Source organism: Heterocephalus glaber, unplaced genomic scaffold, assembly GCF_053883595.1.
Source record: "Heterocephalus glaber isolate CG9 unplaced genomic scaffold, H.glaber_assembly_v1.0 deba00001481, whole genome shotgun sequence".
Classification (NCBI taxonomy): Eukaryota; Metazoa; Chordata; class Mammalia; order Rodentia; family Bathyergidae; genus Heterocephalus; species Heterocephalus glaber.
Genome location: NW_028258317.1, coordinates 5441109 through 5467934, shown reverse-complemented (window position 1 = coordinate 5467934; position 26826 = coordinate 5441109). Strand labels below are relative to the sequence as shown.

The 26826-nt window shown below is 36.9% G+C and overlaps 1 long non-coding RNA gene across 1 annotated transcript; it reads right to left on the bottom strand.

Moving 5' to 3' along the window:
- Positions 1 to 336: 336 nt before the first annotated feature.
- LOC147825801 (uncharacterized) lies at positions 337 to 25825 on the bottom strand. The gene is made up of 3 exons (XR_015439951.1): positions 25613 to 25825; positions 14825 to 14966; positions 337 to 1238 (listed from the first exon to the last, which is right to left on the bottom strand). It is a non-coding gene; the product is annotated as an uncharacterized LOC147825801 (long non-coding RNA).
- Positions 25826 to 26826: the final 1001 nt, after the last annotated feature.

The following is a 26826-nucleotide window of genomic DNA, read 5'->3' as shown; positions in this document are numbered from 1 at the left end:
GTGTGGCCAGCTTTTCATTCTCTGGTTTGAATGGAGAAAGAATATTGAGGTCCATTTTGGGGATAGGGTTCTTTGAGGCAGCTCCAGTGGGTACCAGTGTCCTCCAGCACAATAGAGGCCCTTATGATGCTGCTGTGTGGCCCAAGGAGTGAGGGCGAGGCTGCCAGGGTGCTCCTTCTACAGGCCTGAAGGAGTGACAGATGGAGGGATCTCTGGCTCTCTGTGACAGGCTGGATTCTCAGTGCAATTAAAAAAAAAAAGAGCGAAGAGACCAATTCACAAAACACTTCCTTCTTTATTTGGAGAAGATACATTTTACATGCTTTACAAGGTTAATATCCCCTGCTCCTGATTACAAAAGTCTGATTGGCATATTAATCAGGTTATAAAAGTGAGCGAAGGAAGAACAGCTAAAGAGGGAACAGCTGTTCTTTTGCTGCCGAATCCATTCAGGATATAAAATTTTTGCTGAGATATTTATTGTAAAATCGTTTTTTTCCTTTCCCCTCTTGCTTTTATTTTTAGCCAGCATCACCCCAGCATCTGTTCCACCTCATGTGAGAAGCGTGTTGGAATGGGGGTGGTGGTGAGAGGGATGTAGTGAAAAATTGGGGAAGACTTTTATGGAGTGTGAGAGGAGCAGCAACACGCTCTACCCTCCTCAAAGGCTGAGAATCCAGGGTGGACTTTTGCATCTCTGCTCTTGACACTCACATTTTCAGTTTCCAGAATTTTGAGAGACACCTGAGAAAAACACATGTTTTGTCAGCAGCGTCCCCACCCAGTGCTTGCCTGACTTATTTTCACACTTTCCAACGACGGGAAACTCATTATCTCGCCAAACAAATTTGAAGAGGAAAGTAAAACAGACTGGTTTCCTGGAGCTTGTTGCAGGGAGCAAAAAGTCTGCACAGGAGCTGGTCTGAGTCCTGGGGAGCAGTAATTCACAACTTGTGTGAGTCCATGATGCTAATCAGTTAGAATGTTCTTCCTTGTTCATAGATGAAGCTTTTTCTCCTTGTTTCTCTTTTGGTCCTCTGAGGCCATGTATGATGAATCTATTGTCTCTTGCTGGGTTTCTCTTCTGAACATTCTCTTGTCCAAGTTAAGTTTTCCCAATTGTTTCATCACCAATTCCAAGGCACGGTTTTGAGTGTCTTCATCCTTTCAGCTACTCTTCTCCTCATCATCTGAGTCTGTTTAAGGTGTAGGTTCCAGACTTGAATGAGGTGCTCTATCTGAAGAATATTTATGTTGCATTATAGAGAAGGAAAGAAATGCTGTTGTTTATTCTGGGTTCCATTATCTTTCACCTCAAGTTAACATTAATGTATTGATGAACTGCCTCTGGTTTGCTTATTATCATACCTTTTTACTACAGTCAGTTGATATGTTTTATAGGCAAAACACAGTACAACATATGGGCTCAAATTTCAGGGCTTCAGATAGAGCACTAACTTACTAAGGTATATGTCTTAAGTGCTAATGGATGATGGGCTACAAAGTTAAACCATACGCAATTAGAATGTGATTTGAAAAAAAACAAAGACATAACTATAGTACGATCTTGATGTGAGTTACTGGAATTGAGTATTAAACACAGTCCAAGTATCTTAGTGGTAAAAAGATGAAAATGAAAAGATAGGTTTTTTTTTTTTGGTACCAAGGATCAAACTGAGAACCTTGCGCTCGCAAGGCAGGTGCAATACAACTGAGCTAAATCCCCGGCCTGATAGTAAATCTTTTAAAGCTTTCTCTGGCAGAAAAAAATATGTGTCCATTTGGTGGATAAATTTTGCTCTACAAAACATTTACCTCATAAGATATATATTTATTTCTATTCTACCTTAATCCTTTTGAAAGTAAGCTATATGATGCTAGGGACCATGCCTGACATCTTCACTCTTCTGTCCCTCTAGCCATAGTTTTAACACTTACAGATGCTAAACATGTTTTTTGACTAGATTCAACAGAAGACTCGGGGCAGTTAGATTATAAGATTACTTGTTCAAAAATTAGAAAATAAAAATAAAAAATCATAACGAGAACGGGAAATAAGAACACAATGAAATTTGGTGATGGAAAGAACACAAGATGAGTCACTGTGAAAGACAAAGGATATTGGCAACAGGTAAACTCATATTTGACATTAAACTTGTGGTAACAAGGGTGAAAAAGAAGACATAACCCATATCAGGGAGGAAATCCACTCCAGGAAGCAAAACCTTTCCTAACACTATTTTGGAAGAAACGTCTTGTGTGGAACCCTATACATAAGGGGCAGAAGATGGTGATCCATGCTTCAGCAAGAGTCCATCGCAAATGAACTTAATAGTTGACCTTTATTGCATCTTGGGATTAGGGCAGAGGGATCACAATGACTTGTAAATCAGTCAGTGATGGTGAAGAAGTGAGTCCCTGTGGATCTTCACAGAAGGATGCAGAAGAATGTAGGAAATATGCTCTTGAGCCCTTGCTTTTGTACATACTTTCACTTGGTCACAATGAACTCAGTCATAGTCAAACCTGGGTCCTAGAAGAAGGAGAGGAGACTACTAGAAATGATCAGGGACCTGATTTGGCTCAATTTCACCCTAATCCTATAATTATGTAATTCAGTTCAACTTGTTTTAATGGATTCCAAAGGGCCCATTAACTTGTGTTTAACTGTAAATGTCCCAAGAAATTGAATGAATCAACCTGATTGATATTGTCACGGTTTGAGTTTTCCTAAATGTGGACTTTTAGACAAGCCCATGAGTGGAGGTGGTTTATTTAGGAGGTAATCCTAGGAAGCTCAAATGAGGAAATGAGGAAGGTGTGATACAGAAGGAGGAAAAGCCAACAAAATGCTTGTTAACAATTGGCTTGCCTACCTTTTGGAGAATACCTCTTTGATTTTTACTTTTTTGGGAAATTTTCTTTGATTCTCCAGTTCATTCTGTTTTTACCTCCCTTTACTCCTTTTTACCTTCCTTTGTATGTTGTGCTGGTTAATTTCCAATCACACCATGTGGTCACAGATGTCTCTTCTACTAGACATCGAGTTCCTTGAGAAAACTAACCATAGTTTTTTAATGTCTTTGGTTAAGCATGTAAGCATCAAAAGTGTTGTTGGTTATACTAATGTAGACCTCTCTTGTCAAGTCAAACAGAGAAATCACATCTTGAGAATACATAGCACAATTCTCTTCCATGTGGCTAGACCTGTCTTGGTGAAGCAAATTCTTTGATAAAGGGTCAGCAGGAACATCTCTCTTCTTTTGTAAGTAATACCACTGGGGTGATTTTAGATTTTTGTTGCTATAGAAACCTCAGAAAGTACATTAACTTCAATGGAAAGGCATCTTATTCCTTAAAAAATTTCATGTTTGAATGATTTAAATGCAGGTTCCAGCTGGTGATTAAATTTACTTCATATGAAGCAAGCAGTATAATGCAGTGGTTAAATATGTAGGTTTTAGATGCCTAGGTTCAACTGTTGGCTCCATCTGAAATTGAACAAGTCAGGTGAAGAAGTTAAGGTACAGAGATTCATGTCTTTCTCAAGAATGCATAGATCCAGAACTTACAGCTTTTCAAAGTAGTTAATATTTGCTTCCGAATCTTGTCCAGTGTCACTGTTAGTAAGTGATGGAGTAGAATTTGAACAAAGAAAAAGAAAATAACTGTATTCCCCTCTCCTTTTCTCTCCAATCCCTTTATTTTTCTTACAGTTTTTTTTCTGGAAGAAAAGTTCAATTTAATTTTCCTTGAAAAGTTTTAATTACATTCCTGTATGCATGAAAAAAAGAATATATTTCTAATAGAAGGCAATAGTTTGTTGTATCACTATCATTCAAAAACATTTTAACCCTTCTTAAATATAAACATTTTTATTTTAATAGAAACTGGTGCACATAGCATACCATGTTGCTAACTTTCATGATTTCTTATCCACAAAGAAATTCCGCAAGGTGTATTCTGTTGTTTGAGTTTGGTTTTCCTAGAGGCAGACTCTGAGAAAAGGGTTCACATGCAAACAGTTTGCCTGGGAGAGATCTCAGGAGACCTCAGTGGAAGTGTAGTGAGCCGGGAAGGAAAAGCTGCCAATTAAGGCCATGTTACCAAGAAAGTTAGCCCTGTGGGTAACTGAGGTTAATCTTGTTGGGCAGCTCTGGGAACTAGTATGGAATAGCTCCTCAGAATTACCACAACTGAGATGTGAGGGAGTTGGTGTATTTCATGTACTGGTCCCTTATGAACTGGTTGAAGGGTGTACTCTGGGGCATATTAAATCTCTGGTACTTGTGGCTTACTATTTGTCTGTGGGCTGTCACAGACAAATTGCTAGGCAAAAATGTGCCAGTGTTGGCAGGTGGAGGACTCTAAGGAATACGGGTAGAGTACTTACACTGCATGCTGTAATTGGTTATTATCCTCAGTTCAAGGATGAACAAATCAAGGCTCAGAGAAGTGAATTGACATATTTCAAATCTTGGATATATAAAATGTTGGATGTGGCATTAGGATTCGGGTTCTTCTGATCCCCACATCCAAACTTTTTGAATCCCTTGCCTTATCCTGCCATAAACCACTGCTTGCAGAGTAACTATTGACTCTGAGAAAAATGAGTCTGAGGACTCTAATTCGTGTAAGGGAACATGATTCTTATGAAGCTATGGAATCTGGAATAGTAAAATTGTTCTGTTCCATGGGATCTGATATCTACTCTGTAGTGGGTTAAAATGTATCCCTTTCCCAAAATAATTTGTTGAAATTCTAATTCTAGTATCTTAAAATGTGCCATTATTTGGAAACAAGATTGTTGCCAGATGCAATTAGTTGAGATAAAGTATGTATGCATTGACTCTACCAGAATGGGAAATGAAATATAACCTGTTCTTATCCATATCCATACATCTATATAATTATCATCTATCTATCTATCTGTCTATCTATCTATCTATCTATCATCTATCTTATATCTATCTCTGTAGCTATCTATACCATCTATCTTATAACACTACCCAAATAATTCTTTATTGGGGTATTTATGAACACAAAAGAAGCCTTGTGGCCAACAGAATTCGCCCTTTGGAGAGGTAGGTAAATAATACACAGGTCTCACTGAAAGGTGGTCTGGAGGTAATTATCAACCCTTTCTAACTATGACGGTGATGATTCTCCTGATAAGGAGTGTTTTGGTGTTGCTCGTCCTACTTATGGTACAGGTCATTGTTTCTCAAACTTGTTTTTCAGGGCTGAGAACTGAACCCAGGATCTTTGCTCTGAGCTACATTTTCAGCTCTTTTCATTGTTTTTATTTTGAGACAGATCTTGTTAAGTTTCCAAGGCAGGACTGGAACTTGCAATTCTCTTGCCTCCACCTCTGAGTGTTTCTCAAACTTGTAATGGGCCTACCAATCATTCAGAATGTCTTTGAAATGAATACTCAGATTCAGAGGTCTGGAGCAGAGCCTGAGGGTCTCCATGTCTGGAAATTGTCCCGGTGACACCAGAGCTGCTCAGGGACCACACTTTGAGAATAAAGACAATGGGTGTCCTCTTTTTATTGTCCCTATCTTCTTCCAGTGCACTTGCAGATCTAATTCTTCATTGACCTCAGTGTCCCTTGTCGGTTTGCATCTGACTTATGACTTTTGTGGCTCATTTGTACTTTCATCATTGATGGAGTCATTCCTGTGTGTTTGGAACTGTGTTAAGCACTAAACCTCACAAATGATATTCTGGCTTAGGTTATGGGTATGTATTGCACTATCACTGATATGGTGTAAGTTCCAGAATTTTTCAGAGAAACAGTTCCCCCTGGGTCATGGTGTCTACTTTTAGAATTTCCCTGTATCTTTCCATCTATCATAACTGTGGACTAGGTCAGGAACAAGTGATAAGAAGAAAAACTATTCTTTCTGAATGCAAACCAGATGGGTCTAGTTCCTAGCATCTACATGGGTTGACTCAGTTGGCTCCCTACCTATTTTGAAGCAAAATTCTGCTCCTTTGTCAGATTCCACTTGAAATAGAATCACAACACTGCACTGAATTCTGCTTAGCAGGTGACTTGTGTACAGTCCTGAAGATATGTCTATTTACTCAAGTCTCTCTGCTTTTATTATCAAAGCGGTTTCTTCCAGCCCACCCTTTCTTCAGTCTCACTGGCTCTTGTCTTCCTTTTCCCAGATCTTCTCTTCCCCTTAAAGTCTCATTTCATGTGCTAAAAAGTTTGATGTCTCCTAGCTCTTTGATATTTAGGTAACAGCTTTGACAAGTAATGGGTCTTCCAATTTTTAAAGACCAATCCTCCATAAATGGTAAAGTTGCATTAAAAATCACAAATATTTCCTCCTTATAAAGCATAAAATCCCAGAAATGACCAATGAAAGAACATAGTAACCTCTAGGGTCCTATAGAAAAATTGTTTAAAGGAAATAGCATATATTATAATGCAAAATAATACATCATTAAGGTCTGTTGCCACCTTTTGCAAGATTGGCCAGGCCAATCTTGCAATTGGATCACTGTGTTTCTCTTTCAGTTGCAAAGGAAAAATGGAAGAGGCTCAGCAGATTCTCAGTACTGATTTCACAGTTTTTAATCCTTATGAATGAAATTGCTTAACATCAATCTATATAGTAAAGATTTCTTCTTGTTATTTCTATTCCTCCAATAATTTTTGTTCTTATTTGCTATTGCACAAATCCATGAACATGCCAGAGGCAGAATATTTTTTCAGGAAAACTTGTTTTGTAAAATGCTCATTACAAAATGCCTCCTTTTACGCACTGTTGTGATAGGAAGGTCTTTATGGTTTCCCTTGATTTTCCAGGGATGAAACAATTTCTTAGCAGAGTGTTAGCTAAAATACGTTTCCTCACATTTGTTAAAAATTATTTATTCTATGTTTACTTCATATGTCCCCTCATCAAGTATGTTTTCTCTGATCACACTCACCACCACTTCCCTGCCTATAGCAGCTGGATTTAAAAACTATACACTTGCTTTATAGTCTGGTTTTGTGCTTAAATGATTCATGTCCCCTGACATATGGACTACATAAGTCAAGGGAGGAAATCATTTTTATGTTCTACAGGTTTACTGAGGGTCATGTCTTTCCCTCTTTGACCCAAGCTCTAGGTTGCTGGTGTATGAGCTTGTTTATTCTGGGTAAAACATGATTTCCAAGTAGAAAGTGATACAGCATAACAGATCTCATAAAAAGAATGAGGAAGAGCTCTGGACACCAAAGAACTCTTGTGCACCAAAATTTTGTAGAATATAAAAGAATCTGGAATATATGAGTTAAATTCCTGCTAGAATATACACATTCCTCTTCAAAAACTGCTCCAGAGAAGCCACATTTTGGATTTTCTCAGCCTCTCTTTTCTTCCCTTCTGGGTAATGCCCTATCCCACTTTAGGGGCATTATTTGCATGGCTAAAAGCAGTACCTTGATATCTCTGTAGTGATCCATCCTCGAGAGGTTTCAGAGATCTGCTTTTCTATTTTTAGTCACTTTTAGCCTTTCTGAATGAATAGTTATAATATACCAAATATGGTCTCTGGTGATGATTATTTTTTGCATCCCTAAACCTTGCCCATGCATAGTTTCATTTTTCTAAGCTCATGGTAAGAACAGACTGCAAGTCAATGTGGTTGACCACCAAACTGTTTTGATACTTTTTGTTGAATTCCTGATTATTACAGCATCCTGGTTTTCTCTTTATTTCTCTGACTGCTCTTTCCTAGACTCTACTTTTGGGAGCTGTAAGAGGACTGAAACTTTGCTCTCCATTAGATTCAGGATGCTGAGGAGTATTTGGCACATAGCTGGTGCTCAATAGATGCTTATTGACTGAATGACTGAATTTTCTGTACATAGTTGTGTTTCAAGGCTTTATTGTCAAAATCCATCCTTGAACTCTCTCTCTACCCTGACTACCCTAAAAATCTTTCTCACTGTTGTTTTCTTTGCTGGTACTTACTGGATCATCTATCTTTTAGCTTCCTGTCTTGACTCCATTTATGTGCAGATATACTAATTAACTGTCTTCCCATCACCTTAAGAGAAACAATGCAATTCACATGGGGAGTTACTTTAGATTTTCATTTTTGCTTTGACCTTTTTTAATCTAGATATTTATAGCAACCTTTCTATTTCTCCTTTTTGATCACTTCATTCTATATCTAATGCCAATTTTCTAGGGTTTTTTCTTTGTCATACCATAATATTTTCTCTGAGCTTGTCTCACTGCTTTCCTTATCTAAAATCTTTGAGTGCATATATTATTTTTGTGCTCAGGACTTTTGATGTAATACCAGAATAGAAAAAGAATTTAAAAATTTGAATTCTTGAGGTCTTTTATTACTTTGCCTTGATCTGTTTCCCCAACCTTATCAAAATTGACCTGATGTGTTAAGGTGATGTATTTGGAATTAATATGTAGAATGACTTGGTGGGAGAGGGCATGTATGATGTGGATCTGGGGAAACTGTCAGTGAGAAGAGACTTCGAAATAAAGCCTTTCTTGCTCATATCTTGATGCTTATCACATATGTCTTGACAGAGTTCCTTAGGACCAGAAATGATGTTTCACTAATCATATAGTCCTTTAAATATTAACTGAGATAATTTGAGTAATATTTATTAAGTATTTACTAGGTGGTGGATCTCCACCAGGTGACAGAAGCACAGAGTCATATCACACTTTGGGAAGCAGATTGCATGGGGGACATCCACGAGGTGTAATGGGTTGTAAATAACTCAATCTGCCTGGAGAGTCCTAAGAGCCTTCTTAGAAAAGATGACAATTGAGTTGAATCTAGAAATGGTAAATGGGTTTCAATAATAGGTGGTGAAATGAGTGTGGAATTCTAGGGGAAGAAAATCTCTTGGACAAATGATAGCGAGGTCTGAAAGGAAATGGCTTCTTCTGCTGGGGCAGACAATTAAGCACTATTTCAGAATTTCTATCTAGAATAATTATGGAAGCAGGATTCTGGTTGGAAGAAAAGACTAGAGAATTTGCATTGAAGCTGAATTTGCATAGCAACTTTGCATAAAATTGACAAAGTACTCATTCATATTAAAAATGTGAATGAGTGGCTCATGGATGTTGCTAGAGGGTTAATCTCTCCCAAATCATCTCCATGGCTCCACCACTAGGGTGGACTGGAACATTGGATGAGATGAGCTGTAGGAGAGCCAGAGGCAGATGAAATCAGGCACAGCAGTGGAAAATCTCAGAAAATATTTTAATGATCTTTTGTGAGTTTTAACATGATTAGCCCAGTCAATACCTTAGGAGGTTGATTCTGGCTAGGGTGTGGAGATCATTTTGGGAGATGGCAAGAATGGAGGCAAAGAATTCTTCACTAGAACACTTTTCCCCTTGATTCATAGGAAAAAAATTATTTTGAGGTTGTTATACTAAAAGAATATAATTATACATAAGATTCACCGGGCTTGTTCTATGTGGCAAACACTGTTTTGGGCTCTTTGCATAAATTAATTTTCTTTTCTGCATGACAACCTTGTATTTAAGAATTGTTTTTTCCTCTCTTTTTATAAAGAAAAAAACTGGGACACAGACAAGTTAAGTAACTTGCCCAGTCACACAGCTATAAAGAATTAAGATCGTAATTCTAATTTAGATATCATGTGGCCAGATTTCAGAGCCAGTTCTCCTAATGACTATCTTATACTATGTTACAACCACAAGGTTTTCATGATCCTGTAATAGATTATATAGATGAATGAAGTATTATATCTGTTTACAGTGTCTTGCATGTAATATTTGCTTTAATTCATGTCTGTTGACTCAATAAATTTAATAATAATAGTTCTCCTCAATTGAGCATTTACTGTATATCAGGTATACAGTATATACCAGGTATATAATTTTACAGAAATTATATACTCACAATAATCCTCTGAAGTAAATAAAGAACTAATTCTTGATAGAATTCATTAGGATTATAAAACAGGTTTATATATGTGATCTCTTTTGATCTAAATAAAAATCATGTAAGACAGATAACATTTGCCTCATGTTTTGAGTTAAAAGATAGGCCTACATCATGAAGATAAGAAGCTGTGAAACTAATACTTGAACCCATGTCTTCGAATTCTAAATATTGCTAACCTTCTATCACATTCCACTACTTTTCAGAGATTCTTGTACCTTATAAAATATTACTCACTGGTAAAGTTAAAATAACCAGAGAGTATTTTATAGTGAGGCTGGTTTTAAGCTTGCGCTTGAAGGGTGAGATCACAGATGTTGTGAAAGAATATTCCAGTTAATAGGAATGATTGTCAGAGAAGAAAAGAAGACTGGAAAGCATAAGGTATTTTTGATGATTAGCAACTCAGGTATGTGACAAGTACTTTGCAAACTGTAAAGGCATTATGTAAACATTAGTAGTTATTATGGGGTTCATGATTACTTTCTATTGGTGTGTGCCAATTTGGATTCTTGACACATGTTTTGTTTGGATGAAAGGAGAAATCCTAAGCTGTTTGAGCAACTAGAGCACACATTATACGCACATATACGTTGGAGGACCGGACCCCTGCCATTCCTCTTTTTATATGTTGAAATCTCTAACTGTCTAATCCTGGTGGTACAAAGTTCACTCCCTCAGCAGCTAAGATTGATTTTTCCTTTGAGTAGACATGCTTTACAGAAGTAGCCTTTCCCATTACGTTTTGAAAGTCATCAGACATGCTGTTATAAATGATCACAGAAGATTACTAGAGATGCTGCAAAATAATAGTGAACTGGGTAGCATCTGTAATTTCCAAGGATGACTTGCAATCATCACTCAAAATGAACCCTATCTGAGTGTTGGGCTGAACTTTCTCTTTTCCTCCCTTTCTCTCTTTTTTACTACTTTATAACATAGCTGAAATAGATACTGCACCTCATGAATTTTTATGCAAAATATCAAGTTGCAAGCCACTGCTGTGCAGACAAACTCTCCTTGTGCGGACGAAAGTTAGCCTGCACAGCTCAATGGCTGGCAGCCTTAGACAGAAAGGTTTCATGTGAAGTGACCAGATGAGATTCAAAGTCCTTGCTGATTGCTGACCCCAAAAGGGTTTTAGATGCTTCTTGGTTCAGATTCTCATATAGGCTAAGAGGAAAGTGATTCCATGTTTGCTGACAGAATCGTTTCCTGCTCAAGCTGTTTTTTCAGGACATTTCATGTCTCTCAATCTCTCACATGGATAAGCCATGGGAGATGAAGTTCTCCAAGCTGGCAACTGCTAAGCCACCCTTCCTGGTTCCTTCTAAGCTCAGATGCAATTGGTTCAGATACAATTGCCCAAGTCTTAATGATTTTACTTCACTAATATGTCCCGAATCTGCTTTGTGTCTCTCTGCCCATGTTGTCACGGCATAAGTCAGACTCTTCCTCTTCTCCCAATCAAGCTGTTGTAGCTACTTTTAAGTCCCTTTCTTGCTGTCTCTTCTCTTCCTTCCATCCATTAGTTTTTCAGCTATTAGAGTGGTTTTTTTCATCCTCCATACCTTGATGTGTGGCTCTTTTTTTTTTTGGTAAAATCGCTAATGCTCTCACATTGCTTAAGGAAGAAAGTCCAAGCATCTTGGCATGATACTGCTGGCTTTTCATTAGTTTGCCTCATATGGTCTCTCTTGACTAAAATTCCAATTACTTCCCTACCATATCACTCTCAAACCACCAGTTGTTTTCCAAATATGCTATGTAATTTTCTGTTACTGGAAGTTTCCTCTGAAGCTTTTCCTCATTTCAACCACTTTTCCCCTCCAAAGAAAAACATTTCCCTTTTTTCTGTGTCACTAAAGTTACAGAATGTGAGTCCTTTACAAAATTTAATCCAACAAAAATGACTGAGGGCCTAATATCTACCAGACTTTGTGTTTTTATACTTGAGACCAAGATATATCACATTGCAGCTGGGGAACTTGGAGAGATGGATACAGATACAGATAACTCAGTGATGTAATAAAAATTATATAAACAAATGCCTAATGAAGGCAAGAAGGGGACCTTTTTAGACACTCTATCTAGATTTTTCCATGTTGGCATGCCCAGTCATTCTTTATCATGTTGTCCAGTTTCATTTTCTTCATGGCATTTATCTAAGCTTATTTTATTTATTCTGTTGTTTCCTTGTATATTTTGTCTCTTCCATTGGAATGCAAGTTTTATAAGAATAGAGCCTGTGACTCTTTCATTCACTCTTGTACCCTTTATTTAAAGCAGTGCTTGGCATATTATGGTGCCTGAGAAATATTTACTGACTAAATAAATGTGATTGGAGAAGGCTTCCTGCTTCTGTTTCCCTATGCTTCTTCTTTAGTCTTTCTTTTGGGTTAACCAAGAATGGCCTCTACTCATTTTGAGTCTAGTGAGTCCTTACAATGTATTTAGCAAAGGGTGGTGGTGGTTTGGAGGGGAATGGGAAAAAAAGAAGAGGCAGGATATATCATGAACAGATGCAAATTCCCTATGATACCTCTAAAATGTGCCCATAAATATTCTGCTTTAAAAAACAAAATAAAACTTCTGCTAATCAAAAAACTTGTGATATGCTTGATGCGAAGCATAAGTTTTATTTCATTTGGAGACTTTTCTGTCTGTTACTTATATTCATTTATTTTATTTATATATCTGTTCCTTACCCAGTCCAAAAATGTGCTACACCAGACTGGATGTAGGAAAAGAAAGACAGTAAGATGAGTTCCCTCAGTAACTCATTACAGCAGATTAAATGGGTACTCAGTCTATATTGAGGTAAGATGAGTGTTTTTAGTTGTGGTAAATAACCTAAAGAGAAGCATTTTAAAGGAGGCACAAATTTCTACCATTGCACTTTAGAAAATGTTAATACTAATCACATTCTAGGCTCTATCTTTTAAGTACCTTTTGTTTTCTTAAATTGACTCAGAAAGGCAACAGTAAATATTTTTGAGCATCTACTTCGTGCAGAGTTATGGAGAAGAGTTTTACAAGTGGGAGTTGCTGGTATCATGCTCCTAAGAAACGTACAGTCTAGCAGACTTTTTAAAATGATTTCCAAGCATTTCACAATGGACATCAACATCCTGGTAAGAAGAGGGCGAAACAATCATGTTAACCACCATGTTAAAGTACAAGCTGTCATTTTAAATGGGTTTGAGATTCCTTTCTGCAAAGCAAACTGAGAACTGAATTCCATTACAGAGCCTTTCGATGGGAGGAATCAGTGATTTTTGGTGACTTGTTTTCTTAAAATTCTTAAAAAATTTTTCATGCAGGATTCAATATTAGAGTCTTGAAATCACTAATAGACAGTGGCCTACACAATAGATTTTATTATTAAAGTTAAATATAACAATTTGCATTTAAGCCAGGAGCTGCTATAAGATGAATACGTTCATCTCATTTAATTTCAACCTTATGTGGTAAATGCTTTTATCATTGTCACTTTCAGGTGAGGAAACTGAAGCTTAAGTAGTTAACAAACATATAAAAGGTACACAACCAGTAAGTGATAGGACCAAAAACTTTTTGTCTGTTTTTTGAGGCAGAGTCTTGCTATGTAGTTGTGACTGACTTTAAACTCACTATGTAGGCCATGGTGGCTTGAAACTCATAGTGATCCTCTTGCCTCAGCCTCCCGAGAGCTAGGATTACAGGCGCATGCCACCATGTCCCATGGTAGGGCCAGTAATCAATTTCAGTGAGGAAGTTTGATTACAGAGCCAATGCATTTCCTCTGATAAATGCAGCAAGAAGTGGATAATCTTCCTAATATGAACCCTCCATAAAACTCTGATTACATCATTAAAGGTCAACCAGGACAAATCTGTGATCGATTATTCAACTGTGATTTTGCTGGTGGTTCCTTGACATTGTTGTAAAACATCCAGAGGAGCAGTTTGGCCGTTTGAATGTCTTCCCTAAATATCTAGGCCTTTTGACAGAGGCCAGACTGCAGGCCACGTGAGACTAATATGACACACGATGTGCTGAGGCTTAGTGTGTTTGGCTGAGGACAAGGTTTTAAACCAGAGGAGAAAGTGGTAGGGGTTACACTCCAGGCAGACTGAGAAATCCAACAAGTGCTCCTCCCTTGATGACAAACCTCATTTCCTCCTCTCAAGGAGAGAGGACCTTAGAGCACCCATAGACAGATGAAGCCCAAGAATTTCCCCTGGAATCGGCTTTTGTTCAATTTTTGCATGGGATTCAAGTTTTGACCAACTAAGACTCCTGTTGCTCCCTCTGGGAAACAAAAATTTGTCGAGGTGGTGGCTCCTAATTTTGTCTACCAAACTGAAGGGAACATGGCTGAAAGCACATAGTGAAAAAAAATCCCATTGACAGAAGAAGGAGCAGCAGGAAAAAAGAAAACCCACTAAATTTTATACATTTTCTGCCTTTTCTTTCTCATATTGCAGGTGAACTTTATGATGAATGCTCTGAACTAACAAGTCTTCTAAATGACACTATAATGAGAAAACTCTTTTGTATGAAGTCGTGAAGTTCTCTGTCAATGTAGATCAATAAATCCTACACCAGTTGATTTTTTTTTTAAAGAATGCAATTTACTGAAGGGGGGAAAAGACTGCATGGATTGGATTTCTTGTCCCAGCTTTGAAAGACAAAGAGCAGATTCAATAGCAATGGAACTTAAGTGTCTCTCCATGCTGCCTTGGCTCCCTCCCTTCCCTCACCAACTCCCACTCTTGGTTTTCCATTTTTAGTACTCTGAAATCACCCCAGCTGGGCCTGCTGGAGATGTTCAAGAACTGTTGCTTTGAAAAATTCAAAGAGCTGTGAGGCTACCTACCTGGACACTGGACAGTGAATTCCAGCAGCTCTGTTCTTGAATTTCTAACATCCCCATAACTCAGGAGAACATCAGTCTCAGGTATTGTGGGCTTTATCTTCAGCTCTTCAGTTGCTCACTTCCCAGGCAGAACTGAACTCTCCTAGGGATATTTTGGGAGAATTTTGTTTCAGAGTTGATCTCTTCCTACTAGAGTAGTTTAGTGCATGGGTATGAGAATTTGACTGTTTGAATTAAAATCTTAGCAATATTAATAAGACTTTGCTAAAATTTCTTAAACTCTTTAAGCCACAGTTTCTTCATTTATAACATAAGAAAAATAAGAGTGTGTTTATCCTTTTAGAGTTAATAAAGATGTAAAATGCTTGTGTATAAAATACAGTATTGATAACTCAATATTTTTTATAAATATGAGTGTGTGTATTATGACTTTATTTTCAAATTAATGACTATATAAACATATTATTTTCTCTTTCTCTGAATTCTAGGGTTTAGAACAGGGTCTAGTATGTGGTAGGTGCTCAATGAACATTATTGACTGCAAAGAAACACCCAGATGATGTTTCCATGGGTTTTTCAAGTCATTTCTAAATTCATGTTCTCCTTGCATTTTAGGCTCTGCTGTTCTGCTGTGATTTGGCATGACTTTGGAAAAGGCATCATTTTTTAAATATAGAAAAGAAGAAGTTGGCACGTTAATCTTTGGAGTTCTGGAATTTCTTTCTCCCTCACCTTTCTCTTCTCTTTGCTCTCATTTTCAGGGTGAAAACATGCTTATGGAAAAGATGCTGTGGTTTTTGGATGATGGTGCAATGGTTTTTTTGCTTTAAGATTTTAGAGATTTTTCTGAAAATACAGTAGATATATGAAACAGTTGTCAGATAGCATTTAACTAGTAGGCAGAAAAATAAAAGAGTTATGAATTATAGGACATGAACAAGACAAGATTCTAGTGACTAGGAATACTCAATCCTAATCAAAACCATAACAACAATCCCTGAAGTTTCCTTTAGTTAAGTACATACTATGGCGCAGGCACTGAACTAAGTGCATTACGTGTATAGTAATACCATGAATGCTTATGTTGGAGAACAATTTGGTTTGAAAATAAGCATTTGCCAAAATTTTGCTTCCATTTGCAAACTCTGCATCAGTCAGGTGACAAACAGGACCGTGGCCATCTTCCCCAGAACAGTGAAATGAATTAAGTTTGTAAACCAAGGCACCACTGCATTATCTCATCTAATCGTTACAACAAATTTGAAAGTAACAAGTACTCTTATCCCATTTTGCAGGTGAACAGACAAAGTAGAATTGAACATATCAATGTGATCCACTTATGGGCTCTGCACCATTGTATTTCATCCTCTTCCAGGAAGGGAGGCAGAGTGAAGTCAGCATGATACTAAACCTAGTATTACTAATGCTTTATGTCCCCTGGCCTTGTACATCTTAAGGGTCTCTGGATGCTAACACCACAGCCAATTTCTTTTCTCTAAGAAGAATCTGTAGAGCTTGGAAGATTAACTACATAAGGGTTCCTTAAGGAAAATCATAGCAAGGTTTGCCTGGGAGGGAACTGAAATGTGATCAGGAAGCTGATCCAGGAAAGAATGACAGCTATGGCCCACAAGGTACTAGCAGGGAGCATTTCAACAAGGGAGGTGAGGAGGAACCCTGGTTGCATCTGAAAGGACAGGGACTGAGCTGAGGTCACACATGCCAAGGAAGGGACTCTCCAGGGGTAGAGAAAACACAGCTTTTTAGGCCACTTGAAGTTGGTGCTAGGAGCATTAGGAAGGTCTTAGTTTGGTGGAATCTTATATTCTTGGAAGAGAATATCACAGGCTTTTGAAGACATAACCTTGAGACTGTAACCATTGAAACCTACCATTTCCAACCTTTGCTGAGGAATGTTATAAACTAATATTTTAGCTTCATTTACTCTGTCAATTATAAGAAGCTGAATATTACCTTGATTTTCACACAAGAAAACTGAGGACCAGGGAGGTTACACAACTTGTCCAAAGTCACACTTCCCGGGAGAAAGATAGTTAAAATTCAAATCCAAATTTATCTTAACCATGTCATTCAATTGCCTCCAAAACTGAGATGAAGGAAGCTAAATACTATTAAATTTACGTATCATCTGGTAATCTTTTATCTGTATGCTGAACCGTTGTTTGAAGGTAGAAAAGACAGCAAATTAAATACTTTCACATTCTATAATTTTTGACATCCTTCTGCATAAAGTCTTATTTTGCTTCATTGCTAATTATATGAATACACTTGTATGGACATGTTACCCTGAAAGCAGGATGCATTTCTTGCCTGAGGACTTTTCTTCACTATCAAGGTGAATACAACTGACCTGTTGAGGTTAGAGGGAGCAAACAGTCGTTGGTCTTCAGGAGAACTGAAGCCAGACAGATGAGGAGATGTACCAGAAGCATGGGTCTTGCAGAGTGCTAGACTTTTGACTCAACAAATATATCCCAAGGCTTGACTTAACAAACTCAACAAATATAGCCTAAGGCTCAGAGAGGACTTGTTTTTCTTTTCTTTTCTTTTTTCTTTTTTTTCCTTCCTTCCTTCCTTCCTTCCTCCCTCTCTCTCTCTCTCTCTCTCTCTCTTTCTTTCTCTCTTTCATCATTCTTTCTTCCCTTGTGGTGCTGGGGCTTGAACCTAGGGCTTTGCACATGCTAAGTAAGGACTCTACTGATAAGCTACATTCTAGTCCAAGCATTTCTGTAAAGTCTATTAGTGTTACAAAGAATTCAAAAAGAGATTATCACCAAATAGTCCCAATCCATTTGCCATAGCAGAGTCAAGTTGGACCTCCTAAAATGTGTGTGAAGTCACTTCTACTTCAAACAAGTCAAGCAATGGCCTATAGGGAAAGATTAACCTGCTACTGGTTTCAGAATAGAGCTGATGTGAAGGAATAAATGAAACAGATTTTAGTGAAATTTAGAAAAGACATTTCTGACTGTCATAACTGTGCAAAGATTGGGCAGGAAAACGATTTCCTCATCACCAGAGTGACCAGAAGAGGATGTATAACCCCTTGGAAGGGCCACTATAGAATCTAAACACTAGGCAGGAGTTTGTGGAGAAAGGAGGATGGGGAAGCTAGGTAATTTTTGCACTGTCTTTCCTGAGGCTTTATGAGGTCAGTCTCTATAATTACATTAATAAGCAAAGAGGTTTCTTTCTGATCAAGATTTGGAATTAAAATTAATGTTTTTCCTTTTCTTTCCTCCCTCTCTCCTTCCCTTTTTTTCCCTCCCTCCCTCCATTTTCCCTTTTTCCTCCCTCCCTCCCTCCCTCCCTCCCTCCTTCCTTCCTTCCTTCCTTCCTTCCTTCCTTCCTTCCTTCCTTCCTCTAAACATCTTCTTTGAGAGGTACTTGTCCTTTCACAGTTAAGGACCAGAGTTTGATATTTACCAACGTATTTAATAAAAAACCATGTAGTGACAATGATATGGTGTCTTCCCTTTGTGATATTTGTATGCTTCTTTTTACAAGAAAGAGACCCTGCACTACTTTCTCTTGAAAGCAAGGAAAGGAGCTTGGCTGAGTAAAAATGAAGTTCTTGGCTTGGGGGACCTTCCTGGATCTAAGAGCTACACTTTCTGCTGTTCGTGTGGGTCTGAATGGGACATGTACCCACTCTAATCAGCTGTACCACTTTATCAGCGCAGAGTGGAGGGTGGGGAGAAAGAGGAGGATGCTGATGTTTAGTGAGGAAAGCTGTTGAGTTAGCTTTCTCTTCCTGTGTTTTCCCTCAAGAGAGCTATGCCACTCCACAGAGTGGAGGATCCACAGACACACAGACACCCAGGCTGGAGCAGCCAGGTCTAGCTGTCTCACAGCACAAAGTTTCATTAGTACATTCTGTAAATAGGCATTGAGAAGCTACAGGTACTATTCTCGATGACAGCAATATAGTGAATGTAACAACGTTTTATCCTCTCTCCAGTGGGAGACATTGAATAAATAATTAAATAAAAGCATAAAATCTTTAGGTGGTGATAAATGTTGTTGAAGCAATAGGCTAAATTATGCTGCAGTAACAAGTAAGCCTCAGACTTCCATGGCTTACAGTAACCAACCTTGTTCCTTGTTGCTGCTATGTGTCTTCCTCAGGCCCACTGCATTTCTACTCTGCATTTTTATTTTGAATTACTCAGACTGACACAGTAGTTTCAATCTGGAGCAATTGGTCCTGATGGTAGAAAAGAAAGAGGTATAATGAACTCAAACTGGTTTATAAAGCTTCTGCCTGGAAGTAGGACACATTATGCCTGTCCCCATTTTAATAATCAAAGCAAATTAAACAGCCACTCCTGGCTTTCATAACCTTCAGGGAGAGAAACAAAGGTGTTGGATGGCAAAATCTTGATACATGTATATTCATGTTTAGAGCAGCACAATTCATAATAACTGAGTCTTGGAAGCAGCCTAAATGTCCATCAACAGACAAATGGTTAAAGAAAATGTATATACACACAATGGAATACTATTCTGCCATAAAGAAAAATAAATCAAGAGTCACTGGTAAGGAAATGGATGCACCTTGAGACCTTAATGTTAAGTGACATAAATCAGAAACACATGCTTAACTATTTCATGGTTTTTCTTGCATGAGAAACCCAAAGTATAAATTAAAGAGCAAAACAAAAGCTTGATAAGAGGAAATAGGGAGATAAGAACATTTGCAAAAGGAAAGGTTACCAAGAGATGGAGGAAGAGGGGAGAGAGGAAAGGGGAAGAGGATAAAAACAATTAAGATGTGTTATATGCATGTACCAATTCCCCACAAGGAACACAGTTGTTATGTACTACAAACATGCACCAAGAAAAATTTTAAAAATCTAATAAAGAGCACATGTTCCAAAGGAGGTTTGGGAAAGTATTCTCTGTATGAAAAGATATACTAGCTCCTATGAAGCTTTTCTGTTATAAGGAGTAGTTGGGCTAGGATTCCCATTTATACTTCATGATAGGATAGATAATATTTAACTATAAAACCATTTGAACATACATTGGATATGTATATAAGAAGAAATGAGAGCTGAAGCCATAGCCTTTGGACATTCCAACATTTTGAGATTAAAATGAGGAGGCATCGGCAAAGAAGGCTGAGAAGAAACACCTAGCAAAATAGAAAAATCTGGTGCATCAATGGAAAAAAACCCCCTAAAAATGAAACAAAGTAGGAAGTGTGCTATTCTTGATAGAAAACAGATGAATAATTCAAGCTGGCAAAGGAAATGAACTCTGCCAAATATTTCTGAGAAGTGAAGTATGCTTGAGACGAAAGGTTATCCATTTTCTTCATCAAGGTGGACGGCATTAGGGGCCCTTATGATAAGGGACAGTCAGAACAGGCTTTGCTTCCTTTTATTCTAAGTAAAATACTAAGTAAATACTAAATAAATTCTAAGTAAAATACTAAGTGCCATGTCCATCTGTCTAGATTATGCTCTTTTTGAGAGACTGTATATTTGTACACCTCACATAGGTTCTTGGCCTCTGGGGATATCATGTGATGTTGTTGGAGGAAGGAACAATAGAGTTATAGGACCTTCTGTCTGAGTGCTCTTTTGCTGGCTGTTTTCAAAATGTACCCTTCTTCTTTTCTCTGGCTCTCTAAGGATATACTGGGACAAAGTAAAACAGCCGAAGATTTGTAGGCAGTCAAGAAGACATGGATAAGGTAAAAGACGACAGCAGTACTATTTATTGATTTTGAAACTTTGGCCAAAATTTCAATCTCAGTCTTTTCCTCTGTAAAACGAGGTAATAAAGACTTATGACATTGAATTTTAGTGAGCATTCATTATAATGTGTCAAGTGCCTAGTATAAATAATATATACATTATATATATAGTGACATTATTATTAATATAAGTAATAACACAATGAAGCATAGTAGACCATATGCTAGGCCACAGAAACAATAGTGAATAGAAAATAATTCTTTACTCTCAAAAATCTCCTGGTCCAATAGGATACGTAAAGGAATAATTTCATTGTAACTCAGCATATAGAGTGATAGACCAAGGGCAAAATCTTAAAGACTCCTTAAAGAAAAAGAATAGCTGATTCTGTTTAGGAGGTATCAGGAAAAGGGTCACCTGAGTTGGGGTTTTCTAAAGAATGAAGGACATTTTTGGAAGCAAGCACATTATGAACTAAGAAATGGAGATATGAAACAATAATGTGGCCTTTAAAATAATGAGTGGATGAAATCCAGTTTGTATTAGGATAATAATAGCTGCCTTAGGCCAAATTTTTCCACATCTCCTCCAAAACTCATGCATATCAATAAGAATGATAAATAAACCCACCCATAACCCATGCCTAAAGCACACTAAACAGCAAAGAATCCTAGGAACTCCAATTTCTATCTGAGTAGGGTATGGTACACAAACTAATGCCCCACAACCAAAGATATCCACAACCTAATTCCTTGATACTATATGTTAGTTTACAAGGCAAAAATGAAATTACAATTGTATAAGAAATTAGGGTTGAGAAAATGAAACTTAAAGTTATAGAAGAAATAACGACTGATCTTGAGATGAGAAGGTTATCCTGCTTAACCCAGTTGGGTTCCATGTCACTGTAAGGGTCCTCATAAGTGGAAGAGGGAGGCAGAAGAGAAAGAGCCATAAAGACGGCAGTATGAGAAAGACTCAGCCAAACCTTGCTGCCTTTGAAGATCAAGGATGTGGCTACAGTATAAGGAAGGTAATATGAGGCTTCTAGAATCTGGAATAATCAAGGAAAATATTCTTTCTTAGAGGCTCTAGAAGGATGTAGTCCCACTGGTACCTTGCTTTTTGTCCAGAAAGAAGTATTTTAGACTTCTGGAACTATAAGTTGACACACTTTTATTGTTTAAAGCTTCTAAATTTGTGATAATTTGTCATAGCAGCAATAGGAAATTAATACATCAGGAAATAAACTTACATCATGTATCCTCTGAAATCTATGCCAGAGAAGAGTTTAGGCAGAAACTTAACAAAAAAGAAGGAGGGGCTGGGAGGAGGTCCTAGCTTTGGAGAAATCAAATAACATCACCATTATAATGAAGGAAACCTGCCCTTAGTGGAATAATACTGAGAATGGGCTTGAGGTATGGTGCATTGAAGCACTAGTTCCTAGAGGATTGTGATACAGAGGACTTAAAGTACATGGGACTAAGGACAGCAATTTGAGAAACCACTGCTTTTGGGGAAGAGAGGGCTGATTTGGAAGGAGGAGATATCTCCTGGAGGCTTGGTGGTAACTGGAAAGAAGATAGCAGGCTTTGCAAATAAAGTATACTATAACACCAGAAGACACACTTAGTCTTATCCACATTTTCAATCCAAATACTGTAAAAAGGTTCTTTGACCAGGGATCTGTCCCGGCCCGCGGGTAAGTCAACGGAGACCCTAGAGGGGGAGCGAGGATGAGAGGGGACAGGGGACACGAGAGATGGAGACAAGACAGGTTTCTGATCAAGTCTCGTTTATTGCAGAAGCTGTTACAACATATATACCGTAGGGCTAGAGGGGAGGAGCAAGAGGAGGGTACTGGGGCTACTTCCTTGTTGCCGGGTAGATTTGTAGCAGGCCCGGATATGTCCGTAAAAGGCACTCAAGATTTCCAGCGGGGGGGGGGCAGGGCCCCCTACAGGGATCTATTGATTAAAGGAAACAGTCTCACTATAGCAATAGAAGGGAGTAGTTTTGAGTTTATAAGTGTACTTGTTTTTTAGTGCTACTGGGGATTGAACCTGGGTTTTGTATGTACAAGACAAACACTACCTCTGAGCTATATCTTCAGAGAGGAGAATGCTCTTGAAGAAGAGAATTTGGTAATCTACCCAACCCTGTCATGTCTGCTAATCAAACCAGTTATTTTTGGTTGGGAAAATATAAGATATTAGAAAATGAACAGAAAACAAATTTGTTGGAATATAAAAAATCAAACAAAAAAGAAAACTCTTCCCCTAACAATAATCAAGAAAACGCTGACATATTACCCCAACCCATCGAGTGTCCTTCAACAAGGAGATATGAAAAAACAAACATGCTTAAATAAAAAGTTCAATCCAGAAACTCAAAACTCAGATGGACAGAACACTCAAGGAGACAAAAAATTGGTGTGACAAAACTCAGAAAATAATTTGAAGGAAAAAAATCATTTTAGAAATGAAGATAATTACACAGAATAGCTTCCATTGCAAGTTTAGTAAGAATTGAGTAATGGAAAAAAATAGTTCAGAGAATAATAACAAAATGACAGAAGGCAACAGTATTGAAAGAATAAGAAATAGGCCTAGAAGGTAGGCAAAGAAGACCCAAAATATCTGCAATTGGAGTTCTTGGAGAATAAAAAGAAAACATAGAACAAAACTTAATATTTGAAATTGTAATCTAAGGAAACTGTCTAGCGAAATAGGACCTAAGTTTGCATAATAAAAGGGCCTGTTATATACTTGAGAAAATTGACCCAGAACAGTCTACTCCAAACCATCATCGTTACCAGGAAAATTTAAAATATCATATGGAATTCATGCAAAATCACAAGTCCACTTCAAAGAGAAAACATGTGGGTTGGCATCAAAATGCTCAAAAGTGAAACACTATTTCTAAGAAACTTTAAGAAACAAGTGTTAGTGAAGGATTTTCTATCTGGCTGACTTCTACTTTGAAACTAAATTTATGGAGAAAGGTTTTAATCACATAGAAATTCAGGAGATACTGTACCTATGAGTTCTTTCTGAAGAATCTATTAGAGGGTAAACTTTATCTAACCAGGCCATGACTGAGGAAAGTTTGGGCATTCGGAAACACTAAACAGATTTAATTGTAAATTTTACACTTAAAATGTATGTGATAAGGTCTGAAATCAAAAGACAAGAATGTAGAATATGGTATGTAAATTTTATACATTTTTACAAAATGGAAGTAGCATAAGTAATTTGGGAGTGGAGAAGAAAAAGGGAGAAAAGAAAGTAAGAGCAAGCTTCATGATTGACTCAGAGGTAATATGAAAGTCAGAGGTTATTTAAAGCTGAAAAAGCAAATAGTGGAAGCTTAGTTAAAACAACAACAACAAACATCCAGGGCACTGTGTGATGGTAGCTATGGAACAAAAATGTAAATCCCTTAAAAGGCCAAAAATGTCAAAGAGAAAAAAAAAAACTAGATTATATAAAGAAAATATTTTTATAATGCCAACCATATGCTAACTTTCATGTAATAAAGAAGGGAAATTAAGCAAACTGATATACAAAAAGGTTAAGTAGTATTTCCTGGACCAAACTGAGGGAATGAAGAGCTGGGATTAAATCTAGGACATTTGACTCCAGAGCACACTTTTTAGTTTAACTGAAGAGAGACATAATATCTTGTAGGGAATGTTAAATTATGTAATACCTCTTTTAAATAAATATCAATCAAAATCTCAGTAGAATTGCTTATACCATCAAATGATTATTAAATTCATCTGAAAAAGGCTAAATATTCAAAGAAAGATGAATAGAATAGATTAGTGCACCACACATTAAAAATAAAAGAAAAAATGCAGTGATGAAAATGGAGAGGTAGTACCATCTAATTAAGTATAAAAAAAGAAATAAGAAGTGGAAATTATTATATATGAATTAGAGAAGAGAAGAATTCATCTCTGGTTTTACATAGCTGACCATCTATTTGAAAATGAAGTCAGAGTCATACCTCATGCAAAATAACTTAAAAAATCTAGCCAGCCAGTCAACATTACAAAAAATGGAAACTATGCCACATTTTTGAAATGATGCTGACATTATAAATATTGAAACAGTAGATTAAATTACAAGTTTAAAATTGTCAAGTTTGATCATTTGAAATAAAATATCTATTCAAGAAAAAGATAAGAGTATAGCATGAGAAAATATTTACAACAGACATGGTAACAGTTAATGTCTTCATTATGGAAAAATATATACAAGTTGAAAAGATCTGAAGACCCTCAAAAAGTAAATATGAAAAATCTAGGAAAAAGTGAGTTTAACTGTAATAGTTTAGAAAAGAACTTATTTAAAAAGTATCTTTTGGAGTAAGTAGTTTGGAAAATATACTTGAGGTTTCAGCCATGGTCTCATTCATATCCATTAAAAGTGGCATCATACATGAATACAAACCTTTTAGAAAGCAATACAGCAAATGTAAGTAAGTAATTTTAGAATATTCAGGCACTTTAGATTTTAATTTCATTTTGATTAATTTATAAAAGAAAGAATGAAAGTATTTATTACGTTGTCATTTATACAAGATTTTAGAAACAGTATATAAGCATACAATAATAAAGAAATTGCTATAAAAGGATATGCAGATTGGCTTATAAAACTATGATATAATTAAAAGATTAGAATAAAATAAAGACATCTTAAATATATAATGAACAAAAATAATAAAACAGAAGAAGATATGTATTCTGGGATAGTCAACTATGTTTGAAATAAAGACAGGAAGAAAAGAAAAATAAATTTTTGTTTTCTTAAAAATTTGAGAGTTTGTAAAATCTTTTACACTTTTTATTTTTCATTCATACCATTTTTAACGTACTATTGTGCAATCATATAAGAGTCATCTCTACATTCTTTCCTTGAGGGCCCTGGCTTAATTCTATGTCTACTGTAGAAATTTGCATATCATCTTTTAATTGTATGTTTTCTCAGTTTCTCCATTAGATTGACAGCATCTCTACTAGAAAAATAATGCCTAGCACACAGTAAGTACTCACATGTAATTTTAGTTAATAGTAAGCTGAAGTCCGGAATGATGGAAGGAAGGAATCCACTTGAAATGAAGCAAGTAATGGCCATAATGTCTCAATCACAGGTTCATTTCTGCTGAGTTCTATAAAACATTTTTGTTTTGTTTTTTGTGTGAGGGGTGGGGTGAGGTAGGCATGGAAGAGAATTAAACCAACAAAGGAGAAAAGGGAACTCTCAGTTAATATGAATTCACTGATGGACTATTTGAATGAAATTGTTTTGTGTTCTCAACTTCCATAGCATAATATCACTTCTTGCCACTAAATTGGCACCGAAACAAATGGATTCTACTTCCATTAGCAGTACAGAAACCTCTGTTTATGGGCGAGAGTGAGGGTTATGACTTCAATTAAGCCAGTTTTTAAGATTTGGTATGTGGGAAAAATAGGGTAAGAGGACATGCTTTGCATCCATTGCTCCTTAATCTTTGAATCAATTTAGACTCTCCAGAATGCTATGTCCTTGAACTATGTCAGTTTAGGAATTTGCCAACAGGCTCAACTGACGTCCACTTATTATTGCTCCTCGGTATTATGAAGAATAGGATATTTTGGTTTTTTGAGAACTACTATTTCAATATACCATTACTGTCATTGGAAAAAGACATAGCCTATTTGTTTTTGTTTAAAAATTCTGAGCTCTATGAAATCAAGAACCCTTAGTTATCATTGTATCCTGAGGACTTCAGTACCTGGCCTAACACTAGACATGTAAGAGGCACCCAATATTGTTAAGTAAATGAGTAATTTGTTGGCCACTCCATTTTCTTCAGTTTGTTATCTTTCATTTAATGTGTCATATGAGAAATGTTATGTTTGAGGAATGAGGAGGTTTCTAATGAGAGTTATGAAAATTAGCTTTTCCCTTCTCTCCCTATTCTTCCATCCTCTTCTCTTCCGTTCTTACTCTTCATGCCTTTCCCCTCCCACTCTTCCTCCTTCTCTTTCTGTCTCTTCTTTCAAATTCCTCTTCATATCATCCTCCTCTTTCTTTTCCTTATTCTTTTTGATGCTTCAGCTACTAGAAATTCTGAAACCAAAAACATGTGTAATCAGTTATAATGCAGTTGTAGGAACTCCAATAGTTCTTGACATTATCATATTTTCCCCATATTTTTCTGTAGCTCTGTTTAAGCCCACATTTCTAGGATCAAACTGACATGGCTTGAAGTCAGGTCTCC